This window comes from Scleropages formosus, chromosome 4 (assembly GCF_900964775.1).
Source record: "Scleropages formosus chromosome 4, fSclFor1.1, whole genome shotgun sequence".
In the NCBI taxonomy this organism is placed as follows: Eukaryota; Metazoa; Chordata; class Actinopteri; order Osteoglossiformes; family Osteoglossidae; genus Scleropages; species Scleropages formosus.
In genome coordinates, this window is record NC_041809.1 from 30121484 (window position 1) to 30139946 (window position 18463).

Consider the following 18463-nt stretch of genomic DNA (forward strand, 5'->3'; position numbering starts at 1 on the left):
CGATACAGAAGAAATGTCTATAGCTGCTTGGGAAAAGGGAATACGAGCTGGGTATTGCCAGCATAGCAGTGATAGGAGAATCTGTGAACTGTTTGCCCATCCAGCACAGTAATTTACTAGAGTAATCCAGCGTAAGAACTTTGATTAAGTGTATTACAGAAACTAATCAGGAACTTGCAGATGGCAAAACAACCCAGGGGCATTCCATTGTCTAGTGGTTAGTGCTGCCACCATAGGACCCAAAGGTTGTAGGTTTGAAACCCACCTCTAGCTGGAGCGCCCTTGAGGAAAGTGCCTATGCTAAATTATTGCAGAAAATTACCTGTCTGAATAAATGGGGAAATTATGGTAGGCAGCTTAACCTCATAAGCTGCTTTGCAGAAAAGCATCAGCAAAATGAATAAATGTAAATCTAAAGGGGTGGGTCTGGGGTTCGAGTCCCGCTTGGGGTGCCTTGCGACGGACTGGCGTCCCGTCCTGGGTGTGTCCCCTCCCCCTCCGGCCTTACGCCCTGTGTTGCCGGGTAGGCTCCGTGACCCCGTATGGGACAAGCGGTTCTGAAAATGTGTGTGTGTGTGTGTGTGTGTGTTTCCATCTATCTCCTGGATCTGCCTCTCCACTGTTTGCCTGCAGCTGCCCATATCAAGTTTAAGGCTCTGGTTACATTCACTACACCCAAACCAAACTTCTATGGCCCTCTACCTCTGACCACCTTTTCGTCCCACACACAAAAGGTCTAAAATCAAAACGCTAAATGCTCTCAGTTCTGGCCACAATGTGGTGGAATATCTCCCCCTCTCACTCCTCTCAGTGTTCAAGAAGGGTCTCAAAACAAATCTCCGCAACAAAACTGTTACTTTTCTTAAGTAAAACAAAGTAACAAATGTAGTAACTTTATTTCAGAAAGGTGCAGTGCAGTATTTTCTGTTTTCTCTCATTTAATTCAACCATGAAACCACTACTCACTTCCCAAATTGATGCCTCCTGATGGTATTTTATGAACTTTTTTGTTATCATGACATCCTGCTGTCATTTTACTTACAAGTAAAGTTTGTGTTGTTTCTTTTTGGTAACACAAAACCAAACTATTTATACAAATAACAGTTACAATATACACATTTTACCCCGCAATGGACTGGCAGCCTGTCCAGGATGCACCCCCCTTCATCCATATGCCAGGATAGTCTCTGAATCACCACAGCCCTGCTCAGGAAAAGCAGTTATTGAAATTGGAGGTATGGATGGATGGATAAATGTCCATATTCTTATAAACAAGATTTCCATTTATACTGTATGTGTGAAGCAATAACACTACACTCGGATATTATGGGCTGAACAAGCCCACACTCAGGTGACGGCCCTGGTAGGAGACAAGGGGCAGAGCTTTGCTGACAGCCTGTCTCAATGCATTTATTTTTCCTTGCATTGTTCAAAGGAGAGATCTCTCCCAAAGCACAAACTGGAAAAGTAATCTCTCAAGGGTCTAACTGAAAAAGTTCACACCTTTGTAATACAGAATATGACCAAGATCCACCCCACAAACATCTTTCTTTAGTATTCATGTGACTACACAACCCTTTCCTATGTGAGACATTATGTTTTTCTTCATCTTTCCTCATCAAATTGTGTATTTTTTCCTTCTTGGGCGTTTAGTTGTTTATAAATCATCTAGCAACACATATTGGACTGTTTTTCATTAATGTAATGATTACCATTATGCTCTTGCAAATATACTCAACAGCAGGTTATAACCTTTAATAGGTACTTAAACAAAGGGAACTGCTGTGTTCAGTTGTGTTTGTGGCCAGTACTCAGTAAGGGAAAATAGGTGAATTACATTTTCTACAATATAAATGAATGGTAATTTAGGCTATAGTTTATGAGAATTTTTCTTTGACCAGATTTTCAGGAGCACATTACGTTTGAAAATCGGGGAAGGCAATTTAAAATTCAAGTTGGAAACATTTTTATCATTTTGTTTATTTTATCATTTATTTGTCACTATTGGGGGGCGCAGCGGTGCAGCGAGTTGGGCTGGGTCGCACTCTCTGGCGGGTCTGGGGTTTGAATCCTGCTTGGGGTGCCTTGTGACAGACTGGTGTCCTGGGTGTGCCCCCCTTCCAGCCTTGCACCCTGTGTTGCCAGGTTGGACTCCGGTTGGCCGCAACCCTGCTTGGGCCAGGCAGTTTTATATTGTGCGTGTATAGATCATTAAGTTGTTGTCTATATGCTTCCTGTATTGTGTAAAAAAAAATCAAACCCTCAGCTGCTTTTATTTCTGTCTCCTGTGCCATCATTTACCTTCCTTGGCTATAAGTCCATTTACCTTTACAACACCTTGCTGGAGAGCCCCTGCAGCGTGAGCACAAATAAAACCTTGATTAAATCAACCTTCACCATGATGCGTTATAAGGTGCAGAACAGCCACTCTTTACAGTGAAAGAACGGAGCCTCTTTCTGAAAAATTGTAAAATAAAAATGTCACTAATCTACTCTTTGTAGCAGGTGCATTACTGACAAATGCTGGCTTTGTGCCTGAAGGCACTCCAGGCACAATTAAATGAATAAACAAACAACACCAGAAAACCCTGGCTGAATTTCCAGTCGATCTGAAAGTAAAAATAAGAATACAACAAATAAGAGTGGCATTAAAATGAATCTTCTCTAAAAGGCCAGCTGTTACATAATACGCAGTAACCTTCCAGAGAAGAAGCTAACATCTGCTACGAGACTACCAAGTAGGACTTTCAGCCAATCAGGGCACGTGTTACCATGGTCACAGTGGTGTTTGGCACGTCACTTGGGTTCAGCATGTTTCCAGACATCTGGTTCAGGTTGTCCAATGCATATTTAAACATGAGGGGAACCACAGCGTTCATCAACTGAAGGGAATACAAAACAAGGGAGATGAGGCTTCTCATTCATGTGAAATCAGTGCTCTCACACAAACATATACCAAGAAACACAAAGGCTATTAAACATGCTTATATTTTTACAAGTGAAGCTTTTCTGAGTGATTGATTTGAGGCGTCCTAGTGAGGGACTGTAGTGTATTTTTTTTCAAAACTGTGAAATTATTTAATCATGTTCTCGGAAGGTTGGGTCTGAAGCAGAATGGGAAAAAAAAGCCTTGTGAGATAAACAGTTTGATGCAAGGTCTTTGTGAATTGGTTGATGTGCAAATCCAGTGGTGGAATGGAAAAGCTATTAACGCTAATTAGTCATGCAGGAGCTGCTGCTGGCTGTGGCTATGGCAGCCCAGGGCACACTCTGGAGTGTTAATAGTATGTCGTCAATCTTAATTTGGTCCTTAATTTCGTTAAGCATTCTGTGGACCTCTCATATCTCTTCCCAGGCCATTAGCACTCTTTCCACCATCTCTGTTGTCTTGCTGTGGCTCTTTCAACTCTCAGTGGTAATGAGTCAAGCACAATGACCGAGTCTGACAATGAAATCTAATGCAACATGTGATTTGTAGGGAAAAGAAGGACATTTGTTTATGAATACAGACTAAGGCTACAGACTGCCTATCCAGATTAAGAGCTGTTCAGGCTACTAGCAGTATTCTAGATAGCTACAGCAAAATGTCTCCAACTGTGCTTAGTCTACAATAATAAAAGTTACTACATGGATTTTTATTTAAATTTTGATAAGTGACAAGGAACTGTAGTCCCAAAGGTTGCAGGTTTGACTCACACCTCCAGCTGTAGTGCCGTTGAGCAAGGTTCCTACCCCAAATTGCTTTCCCTATGATAAGACCGGAGGAGGCCGACTGGCTGTCATACCAGCACCCCATGCTGATTGGAGCTGATGACCGCCTGCCATGATGGACGAGACAGACTTATGTGAACTGGGACATCAAGTTAACACTCAGCTACAATGTTATTATTAGTTGTAAATTGACTTTAAAGTCTTTGGGCTGGGCTGCCACTGGCACTCAGTCTCCCAGAGGTTTTTTTCTCCCTTGACTTTCAGTTTTTTGTTCCTTTCCTCCGTGGCCAGTATGTATAATTCTAGCTTTAATAACTGCATGAATAATGTACTACTTTAGTATATAGTCAACTATCTTATTTGTTTGTGTTATCACTTTGTCCAGCGCTCTGTGTTACCATGTTAGGAGAGTAAAATTTGAGTCCTCTGTTAAACTGAATTGAATTAAATTCTCTATATTAATGACCATCTATTTCAGCAACCAACATGTCCAGTCTGGGTTAGGATGACCTAAGTCATTCCTGAGAAGTACTTAACATGTGGCACAATCTACACAGAATCCTACTCAACTTCACTCTCACAATTTAAATTCATTCATCCTCTTGAGCAGAATATCTTTGGATTGTGGAAGAGAAATGGAATATAATCAGAAAATCTGTATTAAAATCGAAACATTGTGCAATTCTACATGAAGGGCATATTGTCTTGAGTTGTAACACTTGAACCCTAAAAGTTGTCTAGCAAACTGTCAATTCTCATGATAAACACCATTCAAAAACAAATATTTCAATTCAAAATATGCGCCTTGGTGACTTCGAGCACAATGCAAGGTTAATACAGTACCACTTAAAGTAAAGGTGTGGCTTCTCCAGGACATATAAGATGGCCATGTGCACTCTGGCATGCACCTGAGAAATCACACTTGAGCACAAAACAAAAATGTTTTAAAGAAAGTGCTAAATAAAACACATACAATTCTCTTGAAATACAATGTCTTTACAAAATACTTGATTTCTTTTACTATTAGTGCAAATTACACTTAAGCAATAGCTCAGCTAAGAGAGGTTGCAAACATTACATGAGATTACAATAATTATTATGTAATGAGAGTTGCCTTGTCAGGTGAGGTTCAAATGACAATAGTAATATTTTTTATTATTTTTTTTTATATGGGCAGTATAAGGCACAAGGCAGGACAGACCCTGGTACATGAAATACTAGTCCATCACAGAGCAATCAGACACACACTGATTGACTCACATATACACACAGTTGGCTGTTAAAAGTGACCAGCTGAACCCACAGCCCAAAAATACAAGACACAAACTGCTCCACCATTCTATCCAAGAACAACAAAATAAAAATACAATATGAGAGTAGGATAAATCATGACAGGAAAAGGGAAAAAAGAGTTAATATGTTTTCTGTCGGGGAAATTCTGTACAGGCAAAAAATCATTGATATTTGCCTCCATATCAGCTACTAAGTATGATGTACTTTTTTGTTTCTATACATATTTTCTAGTGTACTTTGCTTTATGGCAAATGGACATTACGCACTTTTTTTTAAAAAAAAAATCACTTTGACCCTTTGTAATATAACCATTGTGGGATTGGGCAGAACAGGTTCCAAAAGAACTGAAAACAGGTCAGACTTAGCTTTAATGTTAATTAGTCAAGTAAATACGCAAATGTGATGGAAAACAATATATCACAAGAAGAAGAGTTCTCTTGCTTCTCCCTATCTTCTTCCTTCTCTTACACCATCTGGCCTCTTTCATCAGTGTTGGGCTAATCTGTTGCCACTAGATCAGTTGGAAATGTAAAATCAACAAACTCTATTCCCAGTCAGTCTACCACCTGTGGGCTTAAACTGTATAAATAAATTTCAGAAAACCCATATTTTAAGTTAAAAGAGTGAATGGAATGCTGTTTTCTGTCATCCTCCAAATAGTGCTCCAAAAATTCTACTGAAAAATATAGCTACATTGTACAAAAAACTTCACTGATACAAATAGAACAAGGCACAAAATTTGATTACTTACTATTTTTTTAAGTGTTGTATAGAAAGTTTAACAGGAGATGCATTGCCCAGAGCTGTAGTTCTGATGCAATGCAATTAAATTTATAAGCAATCTATTTCTACTGCCTGTGAAATATTTCGTTACATGCTGTCCTGACAGTTTTGCCAAGCAGACATATTTACATTTACATTTATCCATTTAGCAGACGCTTTTCTCCAAAGCGACGTACATCTCATAGAAAATACAATTTGTGCATTACCTTAGGAGAAAGAGACATAGCTGCAGATGTGTGACTCTAAAGTACAGTTAGTTTGTTTCCTTTATCATACGCACTGACATTCATCACACAAGTAGCTGCATAACACTTTACCAGAATTTCACTGATTCCTAATCACTTTCCTAGTAGTTTTTTTTTTTTTTTGTTGCAATACATATAAACATTTACATTAGGTTGCAGGAGTAGCTCTATAAGGGATTGATCCAAGCATGATTATGAACAATTACACCTTAAATGAAGTTAAAAGATCATGGGCGAAGAGATGAGTTTTAAGACCCTTTTTTAAATGTGGACAAAAATTCTGCAGTTTTCAGCGGGGGGGGGGGGGGGGGGTCATTCCACCACAATGGAGTCAGAACCGAAAACCTTTCTGCTTTAACATTTCTACATGGGACCACCAAGCAGACAGATGTGGAAGAGCGTAGCAGTCTGGTTAGTGCGTAGCGAATTATCAAGTCTTGTAGATAGCTGGGAGCAGTTCTATTGATGCATTTGTAGGCCATAACCAGGGTCTTAATTTTGATCTGGGCAGGAGCATTCTGTATCAGCTGAAGGCCAGACAAGAAAGAGTTGCAGTAGTCCAGACAGGATGTCACCATGGCCTGGACAAGTAGTTGGTTGTGAGGTAAGGACAGATCCTGCGAATGTTATGCAGGATGTATCTGCAGGTCCGGGTTGTAGCTTCAATGTGCTGAAAGAAAGATAGACTTGGGTCAATCATCACACCCAGACTCTTAGCCAAGGAGGTAGGCAAAATAAGTGTTCAGCTGGATCAAGAGATCACAACATGAAGACAGGCCAACTGGGAGGTGTAGGATCTCTGTTTTGGAGAGGTTGAGTTGTAGGTGGTGATCAGACATCCATGCAGTGATCTCCGACAGGCAGGTAGCAATGCACCCGGAAATGTCTGATGCTCCAGGTGGAAAGGAGAGGAACAGCTGGGTATCATCAACGTAGAAGTGGTATTTGAATCCATGGGAGGGAATGGCAGGGCCAAGGGAGGAGGTGTAGATCAAGAAGAGAAAAGGACCCAGTACCAAGCCCTGCGGGACACCAGTTGATTGAGTCAGAGGAGAAGAACCGAGCCGAGCCAGACCACTTGATAGGATCTTTCAGATAGGTAGGACTCAAACCATCGTAGTGCTGTCCCTTTGATCCCAAGCTGACTAAGAGAGGAGAGTAGAATCTGGTGATTGACAGTGTCGAATGCTGCAGACAGGTCAAGGAGGATGAGGACCGAGGAGAGGGAGGCCATTCTGATGAACTGAAGAGCAGCGCCGTCAGAAGCGCCGTCCCTGTTGACTGACCAACTTTGAATCCAGACTGATATCCACCGAGGAGATGGTTCCAGGTGAAAAATTCAGAAACTTGATCACAGGCCACTCGCTCTAGAGTTTTAGACAGAAAGGAGAGGAGGGAGAGTGGTTTGTAGTTTTGGACCGAGTTAGGATCCAGAGAGGGTTTCTTTACCAGATGTGAAATTAGAGCAGTTTTGAAGGCAGATGGAAAGCTGCCAGAGGAGAGTGAGGAGTTGATGATCTTAGCGATGAAGGTGGAGAGTTGCGGGGAGATGGTCTGTAGGAGTAAGGATGGGATCGGATCTAGAGAGCAGGAGGTGGGTCTGTGTGATTTCGGGAGGTCGGAGACTTCAGATTCTGAGAGTGGCTTGATTTCAAAGAGCATGTCTTTGCAGGAAAGTCCAGGGAGAACAGGGCAGAGTGATGCCGAGAACTTGTTCGTAACTGCGTTGACTTTGTCTCTGAAAAACACAGCAAAGTGCAGCAAGGTGGAGGACACAGTAGGGAGGAGAAGATGGCAAAGTGGTTTTTTAGTTGCAGACTGTATTTTGTTGTGGAAGAAGGTTGTTTTAGCTGAGGAGACAGCAGAGTGAAAAGTATCTATGAGTTGTATGTAAACATCCAGGTCCGTGCAGGTCTTGGATTTACGCCATTGTCGCTCTGCAGCCCGGAGTTTGGTCCTTTTAGTACATAATGTATCAGTCAACCATGGGGTGGTACTGGGGTGTGCTGGTCTAGAAGACAGTGGACAGAAAGAGTCAAGAGAGGAAGATAGGGCAGAGAGGAAAATGTTAGTAGCATTGTCTGTTGATAGATCTGAGACTTGTGCAGCAGAAGACATCGAATATGAATCTAACACAAGTTCTTGAAAATACATTGATGTAACAGTGGTGGATGGCAGTGTGTCACGCTGCATCATTAGGTTTAACTGCTAAAGTGTAAATAACTGTTTTTAATAACAGCTTTTCTATAGAACTGCTCCAATTACGGTTTGATAGAACAACATGGCTGAAAACTTTGTGAAAGTGATTTGTTTTCAGTGTCCTTGACAAATTTTAAGTCTACACTTTTTTTTTTTGTCTTTTGCTAATTAGTGAAAGTGTAGCAGTTGTGTATTGTTCTGAAAGCAAGAATACACTGAGCAATTACTGAACTGTTGTCAGAGCAGTCTTGTTTGCATCCTGTAGTGTAATTGTTATTAATTTATTGTGAACTGGTATTCTGAAAGTTGCCTATACTTTTAAATGAACTGATTTAAATTTTGATACATACTTTGGACACATATAGATGAATATATAATATGCTGATGGCTAAGGGAGTAACATTGGTCATAATGTTGTTCATGGCACATGATAGTAGGCATGAAATATGACATCTCATTACATAAATAAAATGCTAGATCTTTTTCTACCTCGAGGCACAAAAAATATCTGGTTACTATGCGCATAGGATGTGAAATATTAAAATGTTACTTCATTTTACACCTTGGGGCACAGAAAATATGTAGTTAATATGCACACAGGACCACACTTTGCATATGTATTCTGAGATAACCTTGATCAAGAAATAAGTCGGAATCTGACAATGGCCTCCATTGGCAACAGTCTTCAAAATAAGCACATCTAAATATCATTCAATCCTCTTGCTACTAGTATCATATCTACTGCAATATAATATAAAATACAAAATTCCACAAATATTTTATTGACTTTCAGAGGGCTGTACTGTACCATACAGTCTGTATATCGTCATGCATTAAAACATTCAACAAATTTTCTCAGATGAAAGTAGGAACGTAGTCAAGGGAAGCTGTCTCTGTGTAGATGATATAAACAACGCCTTTAGTGGATAGTTATTCTCCTGTACCAGCCATTCAGGTGTTAGAAAAGAGAAGGGCCAGAATGAAAGACTCATGAACACACAGCGGTTATATGACTTATAGTGCACATCTGTAAACTATCTGAAAACCTCATTAACAGTATACAATACTGTCACTTTGGTGTTGGCAATAATAAAAAAACTTGTGTCAGGATCCAAAGTATATGTGAGGCATAGTTTTTGTTTAGCGTCTGTACTCACACTGAGTAACAAGATACACTTAATAGTCTAAACAATACAAAAATTAACATACACATTCAAAAAATAAAAAATTTAAATGACAGAAAAAAAAGGAAAAGTGCTGGACAATTAACTCTTCTAATTACAAATCTGTGTAGAACAAAACTTTTCTTTTACTTTTTTCACCACTGTGGTTAAATTGAGCTGTAATGTAACTGCCCTTCTGATTTTGGCTTTATCTGGCTTGGTTTGCATTTCAAATGGGAAAAAAAAAGGCATTTAAGAGAAGGAGTGTTACTTAAAGAATGTTTACCGTATTTTCTGTTCACCTGTGAATGGCCCGTTATATATAGAAAGCATATATGGTTGTTGGTTTTTACTCAAGAGCAATATCTACCACTGTAAGAAAATACCTGTAAATTTACAGAACAATATACATTATTTTTTATTAGCAGATACTTTTGTCCAACATAACACAGCGCTAGACTATTAATTTTTAAAAGGTTTATTTTTCTATGCAGCACAGCATTCTTGCTTTATCAGTTCATGGTAAATGCCTTGATCAAGGATAGAACAGCAGCCTAAGGTTAAGAATACTTTGTTTACTTACTAGGTAATCGTAGTAAGCTGGTATACTAACATGTTTCAAAGACAACAATATGGCCACCTGAGACAATAAAACAAAATATTAAAAAGGGCACGAAAAGTTTCTGTCTTCCAGTATGTTTACAATAAGCTTATAAAACTGTGTCGGTTAAAAACAAACATTTAAAAAATTCTTCAGGATAAGGGCTGGGAAAAAAATGATAATGAAGAGAGAAAATGAAATTACTTTAATAAAATCACTATGCAAAGTAACAATCAATTCCGAAAGCTATGGAACAGATACCACAACTTAGCCAGTGTCTTTCTCTTTTATAAACATTTGTTTCGTTGACGATGTTAAAACAGGTATGCAGAAATTGCTGATGCGCTGTTCACAGGAGTCAGGAACATTTATGCTACTGTATTACTATTCTAAATTTATATGACACATTTGTTCAAGATAAATTGCAATCTAGGTTTGCAGAAAGCAGGGCAAAGTATTCTGATGCAATTCTGGGAAAATACCTTCCTCAGCAATACTATATCAGGATTATGATTCAAACCAAGATCCTTCCAAGTTTAACATCACAAAACATTCAGATTACAAGACTTAATCCCTATGCTACCCACTGCTCCAGTCTTTGAATGTATTTACAGATTCTGTACTAACTCTTTGAAATGATTCCAAATGAAACAATCTATAGATGCATATCATTTCATGTCTAAGACATAAATATGTTTTCGGAATGCCCTATGGTTAATAGGGTTTTGTGAAAGATTATGGCTTTGAGGTGGGATGTTGCCCCTAAATGAAAATTCTACATTCTGTCTCAAGATGCAGTGTTATTTTGGCAGCACATAAAAACAGACTAATCCATGTATTGTATATACCTAATCTGCCAATAATGAGTACAGGGACTTCTAATCTAACGACTATGGCTGCATATGGAAGGTCTGCTAGGCATTAGAGAGCAGGCAAGAAAAACACCAGGGCATTGACGCAAATAATTTGCAATATGTAGTTATTTTAATATCTAACATGCTTCATTTGCTCGTAGACTACTGTATCAATTTTTATAATCTTTTAATACATCTCCTCTGCACTGAAGAAAAACAAAGCAAAATTCCGTTAAAACCAAGGATTCTTATACAGTGTAAAAACAATTCAGATTGAAAAGTATAAAAATGTGTTTAAGTCTACATAGTATTGTTTCTTGTACAAAGCACTTTTTGCTGAACTACTCTTATTTTTTCTCATTATGTTTTCTGTATTTGTAAAATTAACCTTAATACTTCAGCATGCATTAATTTGATAAATATCTTTGGGTGGTATTATGGTGTTATGTAATTTGTCATATTTACAGCTATTACAGGTTTTTTTTTTACCTAACTTCTCACAAATGTCCTGTGTAATTTAGTTCCAGAAATGTTTTTCATTGCTGCCAGGACCATTTGAGGACTCACATCTTTTGTCTGTTCAGATGAGTAAAAACAGGATGTGTAGATCCAATTTCAGATCAGTGTGACCATTTCAGAACTTACCATTTCACCTTCGACTTTTCATTTGGTTGCAATGGTTGCACATGCAGAGAGATGGATTAAATTAATAAGGTTAATAAGCACAAGTTACTTGCTGTCTACTTTCAGAGGGTAGTGCCAAACTTTCGAGCCAAGTGTTGCCAAAGACATCCCATGAGGCTTGGTGCCAAGCAAGAGTTCTGCTGAGAGCAGAGAATGTGGTTAGCTTCAAGAATAGTCTGCAGATCAGTGGTAAATGGTGTTATCCCTTTCTTAAAGTCCAGGCTGATGCTTATGCTTGTAATACTCTTTATCTTTATTGTCTTCTTGCTTCCTTCACATGTTCCTGGTTGCCAACTCACACAGGTTGCTGCTGTTGAACGCTGTCAAGTCGATGTTGACGCTTGGTGACTAAATATATATTTCCTCCAAAAAGATGTTTTACATTTAATTTCTTGTTTAAAAGAAGTGTGACTATTGTTGCTGTGACTGAGTTCAGTGAACTGGTAGATGATTGTTTTTCTCTTTTTTCCAACTTTTGTAACTTTATTCACAGTAGAATCCAGTCTTTGCACATGATAAACACCGAATGATCTTTCTGAACTCTTCCACCCTCTGGGTCCTTAAACAATTTCAATATCTCACTGTCCCTATGCACTGCTCTGATTCATCCATTGAAATCCTTTAGAGCTTTTTCCAGCAACTGTCCGCCAAAGGAGGAATGGTTTCTATGCTACTCAGTGATTGTTTATGGTGGCAGTTGTGGTATCTTTAATTTTAATTTATGGATAAAAAAAAATCCCATATATCCAAAATATCATCATTATCAGTATCATTATATATTGCAGTTACTTTGTGGCTTACTCTTGTATCTAAGAATGTTATTGAATGTTACCTAAAAAGTTCGGGGAAGAGCGTAGTAGAGCAGGGTAAGCAGATTCTATTGCCAGCTGCCAGGGGGACAATAATAAAGACAGAAGAATCCTTCTAATCCAGGAAATTTATTGTCATAAATTCCAACATGATGTTGAGAAAAGGTTAATTTATTTTTTAAAATTAACATAATGAAACTCAAAAACGACTGAGGTATTAAAGTTACTACATAAAATGAAATTTCCATATAAGCATGTTTTTTTACTATTAAACCAACTTAGCAGAGAGTATTGCATTTACATTTACTTTAATTACTATTTTAGAGTTAAATCAAGGTTTTAGTTTCTCCCTACTTTCAGTACAATTCGTGGCTTTAAACCTAAAGAAATTTTCCCAGTAAACTTAAAACTGAAAGAGGTTTTTTCACCATCCACCCAATTCACTTAAAAATCACACCAATCAATGTTATTGTTTCAGACCCTCCAGTTTTACGTTACAACAGTAATTAGTATGAAATTAATCCTTTATTAACTCATAACTAATCATCTTGTATTTCTTACTTTCTAAAGTAACTGCAGGAGGTATAACTATGAGGAAGTAAAAGGTTTTAAATCACAGTGAAGTGTTTGAAGTCTAGGGGAAAAATACTATTTTGTATATTGCAGGAATCTATAGGGACACTAATGTCAAATGTAGCATAATGTGGGCTCACGACCAGAGAATAATACATATTTGATAAATTCTTTCAAAAATGATTGCTCGACCCTTTGATTTTCGAAATGTATTTCAGTGACATGCATACAAAGAGGATTAATAGTCAGGACTCACAGATGAGGACACCTGCAGTAATGACGGCCTGGCAGCAGGAGCTAATTACAACTTGCAGCCAAGTGTCTTAAAGGGTCTTTCCTATTTCAGTAGGTTTCTATACTGGATACTGAAACACAACTGTTGATAAAACAAAACATTAATGAAAAGAATGCCTTTGTGAATCCATTTTCCCATTAGAGACTTATTTTAGTTTATCAACTTTCCTTTGTCATTTCAATGTATTGAAATAACAAAGGAAAAATAATAAAGCATTGCAAGTATTTCTAACACTGTCCTCTCAAGAGAATCTAATCATCACATGATGCCCAAAGTACTACAACGTCAGTTTCGTTTGCTTCATGTTACATTTTTAGCTTGATCTGATTCAAGGTCCATGTTTGTTTTTCCTGACCTTTGAATGGAATTCTTAAAAGATTTAGTTACCCACCTGCTTCATCAAATTCCACCTTTCACATTCATATGGAGTTACCTTCACCCTTTTCTTGTATATACATTTACATTTACATTTATTCATTTAGCAGACGCTTTTGTCCAAAGCGACGTACATCTCAGCAAAAGCACAATTTATGCATTAAATTTATTTAATTTATGCATACAGTATTTGCCCACAAAACAACTTAGCTTTCGTATAATCAAATTAGACGTTATAAAAGAGATCCTGCTCCGTTAGTGAGAATTGTAGACTGCTAGTCTGCTTTAGGAGATATTCTGGCTTTGGTTTATCTGGGGAGTCAGTAGAAATACTCAGCTGTCAAGCAGTTATCAAACACAAGCAGAGAGTGATACTGCTTCTGTTTTTTCAAAGTTATAGGGGTGATAATCTGTGAATCGGAATTGTCGTAGTTGATTGGTTTAAAATACTTTTTGTTACATATGGAGCCATCCATTAAGCTAGCTTTTCTCTAGAGAGATAGCTGATTTCGAGAATAAATATTATTTTAATTATTTATTTATAACATATAGTATGTAATTAAACGTAACACACATATGACAATATTTTTTCACATTCTTGGGTGGTATTTTTAGTCTTTTGGGAAATAATAAATTGAATGCCTTTAGATGTCTAGTTGCAAAGGCAATGGTAAGTATTAACTGAAAAGAATAATTTCTTATTTAAATTTAAGAGTAATATTTACAGTGTGATGACATATTCAGTGAACAGCAACAGTATGGAAACTCTAAAATTGTTTGTCGAATGTGCACTTTACAGGAAATTCTCCAAAAAAAAAAGCGTTGCTGAATTTGCCCAATTTGTCTACTGCCATCTAGTATCCTGAGAGTTGAAGAAAGGTATTCAGACAAGGAATTGTTAATGGAACTCACTTTTTAGCTGCTTCAGAAACGTGGGGACTGACGGGAGTTTGTGCCCAAGAAAGCCACGGGAGGAGGAGTCATTTGGCACAAACTGTTCAATGGAGTGGGAGAGACTGAGTCACTGGAATCCCCCACAGACAAGTCACCAGCATGCAAGCTGTGGATTAGTAAGATCTTGGTATCCAGACACACCAGATTGGGCAAATGGCAAAACTGTGGGTTTAAACCACCTTGGGACTCTTCACAAGTGTTCTCCCAGATAGAACAATGTCAGGTCCTCAGCAACTCCGGAGAGAAAATTTTGTGCATGAAAATCCCTTTAATAACTGTATCTCTGCCCTCGGTCTAACATTAGCAGCTAGACTTCCTACTATCCTCCTATGTCTACCCCTAAGGTAAGTGTACAGCTGAAGTTAAAATGGATGTCCATTATAGTGAAGAGTTCTATACACACACACACACAGGTTGCAAGGCTGGAGGGGACACACCCAGGACAGGACAACACTCCATAACAAGGCACCCTAAGCAAGACTCCAACCCCAGACCCACCAGAGAGAAGGACCTGGCCAAACCTGTTGCACCACCACACCCCCAGAGGACAAACACACACATCCTCTGAACTGCTTGTCCCAGACAGGGTCACGGGGAACCGGAGCCTACCCGGCAACACAGGGCATAAGGCCGGAGGGGGAGGGGACGCACCCAGGACGGGACGCCAGTCCGTCGCAAGGCACCCCAAGTGGAACTCGAACCCCAGACCCACCGGAGAGCAGGACCCGGTCCAACCCACTGCGCCACCGCACCCCCCAGAGGGCACATAATAAATGTATATATGTTGCAAAGTTGGGGGCTAAATAGGTGGAAATTTGAGTTCAGAATTATATTAAAGGATTTGCATATTTCTTCAGTATTTTAAAAAAATCCAAATATGTAACCTGAATTTTAATTAATGAGTTTATTAGATGCTTTATATGGTAACAAGCACAGGGAGAGCTGGTAGTTGAGTGGTTAGTGCTACTGTCACAGAATCCCAACGTTGCAGGTTTGATTCCCCCTTCCTGCAGTAGTACCCTTGAGCAAGGTACTTACCCTAAATTGCTCCAGTAGAACTGCCCACCTGTATAAATAGGTAAATAATTGCAACCTTAACATTCTAAAATTGCTTTGGAGAAAAGCATCTGCTGAATAAATATAGATATTTCATAATCTTGTTAGAATTTATCTTTTTCCATCATTGTGAGGTTCTTTCAAGTCCCAGAGATGACTTATTTATTTTTACATTTATCCAGTTTATTATTCCTACCATGTTTGAGCTGATGCATTGTATGTTTAAAATATACACTTTAACCAGCCCAAACTACCCCCTGCTGCTCATAGAAAAAACACACTGTTAGTACCTTGTGAACACTACGCTGCTACCCATAGCTGAAATAGCTCTTGTATGCAATTTCCTTTAACATTTCTTTTAATTGCAGTACTTTTTTTCTTAATTTATTTTTTGATATCTAGTAAGTGTATCAATAAATGACAATAACTTGAGCAAAGTACCATCATAGACGGGAAGGGAGGAAAATGCACAGAAGCTTTAATCTAACCAGGATATTTTTCCGTCAGGCAACGAAGTACAACGCATTTCATTTTTTTAAAGAAATTGACTTGCTTGAATTTTAGTGTTTACTATTCGAGATCGATAAATGAGCTATTTGAGCTAAATTTTAGGTCTTTCTGACTGAGGCTTCATTGATAATAGTCACTGCAGCTTTCGGTTGCCTGATTTCTTTTTTTTTTTTTTTTTGTGGATTTGTACCACTGAAACTGCAAAGCAGAATTTTCTAATGCTAAACACATCAAACAAAGACAGTCTTTGCCCTACACCCATGTCCTCACACTTCTTCTTGTCCACAAGAAGCAGGATGCTTGAGAGTCCTGCTTGAGAAAACTTGCTTCTTGATTTTTATATCTCCAGGTTGACATCACCGTTTCTGTTTCTTGGTTTGACTCCTCATTTTGAAAAGTAACCAGAGAGATCCAGTTTTGAGCCCAGTTAGTAAGTCATTGGGAATTCCTGGTTGGAACCAGGATTTATCTCGCTTGATTAAACCAGTGGCCATGGACCAGTTTATCCAGGCTTTACCACTAGGCGTCTGCCAACTGGTCTTCCAGTAAGCAACGGCTGACCCCTGGACATGGTAGAATTAATGGAATGCCTGGAGCAGCAGCAGTTCCCCTGCTATTCCATGCAGCCGTTGCCACAGGCTGGAAATCGTAGTCAAGGCAAACTGGAATTTGTAGTGTAGCAGGGGTAGTTTTTCAATTTACACAACAAATCAACTTACACTTTAAACCTCATGAAGCAAATTGTGTGTTTGTGTGTTTTTTTTAATCTAAAGGCATCTTTTCTCAGTTACAATTTCTTTTTGATAGTAAATGGCTAAGGCAATCCTAGTTTTTTTCCCATTATAAATTAGGTGCTAAATCTGGTAATCTGAAGCATTTCTGAAGATGTTAATAATTGTGAGACAAGCTAAAGGGATGAGAGCATAGGGTGCAGTGAGATAATTTTAATGGCAATACTGTCAAACTTTTCTGTTCTTATAAGCGATTTAGCACTAGCACCTATATATCTTGCAGTTGTGGCTTATGGTCTGCTGTCATGACAGTGGCAAATACAATGATCTCCCCTCACTATTTTCAAAAAGGAGGCAATGGTGGAAACTGGCGATGGTGGAAACTTACCTGATCACTAGTTACACCCCAACCAGACTGCTACGATCCTCCACCTCCACCTGCTCGGTGGTCCCATGCACAAAAGGTCCAAAATCAAAAACGCAAAGGTTTTCGGTTCTGGCTTTGATGTGGTGGAATAACCTGCCCCTCACTCAGAACTGCTGAATCTCTCTCTACGTTTAAGAAGGGTCTTAAAACCCACCTCTTTTAGACTCACTTCTCCCATGATCTCTTAAGCGCATGATAAATTCGTAAATGTTTATGATGAATAACGTTGCGATTATAACTGTTGAATAATGGATAAACCTTTATTCAGCTATTTGTGTGGTGTACATTGGTTCATATGGTGGAAAGTAACTAACTATACTTTATAATCACACATCTGCATCAAAGTCCTTCTTTTTGTTGATGTAATGCACTCATTGTATTTTTCTGCGAAATGTATGTCACTTTGGAGAAAAATGTCTGCTAAATGAATAAATCTAAATGTAAATGTAAAACTGCAAAGTTGAATTACCAGCTGTAACCCTATAACTCCAAAAACCACAAGCATTGTGCCGACTCCATTATTATCATTTTTGTCTATGAATTGGGCTAACCTGTGGAATCTGTGAAAGGTGCATGCTGGTGTTTTGCTTCTTAGAAACTTAATTTGCATTTCTTGGCTTTTGCCCAAAGCCGAGCTGCAACAGGATCATAAAATATATCTTAGAACTCTGAAGGTGATATGTGTATAAAATTGAGCATAGATTCATTTTCAAGGTAGGCAGTGGTGTAATTACGGGGTGGATGCAATACTTTGTTTATCAGAGCTGAAATGTAGCTGGAGCCCTGTGAAGTCCGAAAAAGAAACCCTAGTAATGGACTATGCCATTGTTAGAAATGAGAGCAGTTTTTTCTTTGAGGTTAGGGGTTGTTGCAATTGCCCTTTTTTCAGGCTTGTTACTTCACCTTCCAAGGCACTCAGTGGGTTCCTCAGCCCAAGAAAGAGGTAAACACCAAACAGTAGCAGCTTTTCAGTCTTCTGGAAACACTGAAAATCTCCAGAAGTAGATGGTTTTAAGAGATGGGACTCTGTCTCAAACTTCATCATTCTATTTAGATAATTGTGGAAAGGTGAGAAATGAGGTGGGTATACTTTGGAGATAAGACATCTTTGTCTCAATAAAATGTTCTGCTTTCTTGGTTCTTGTAACCATTTCCAGTGGCCATCAAGGATTGTGAGACTGAGCTCAGACTGGAGTACAT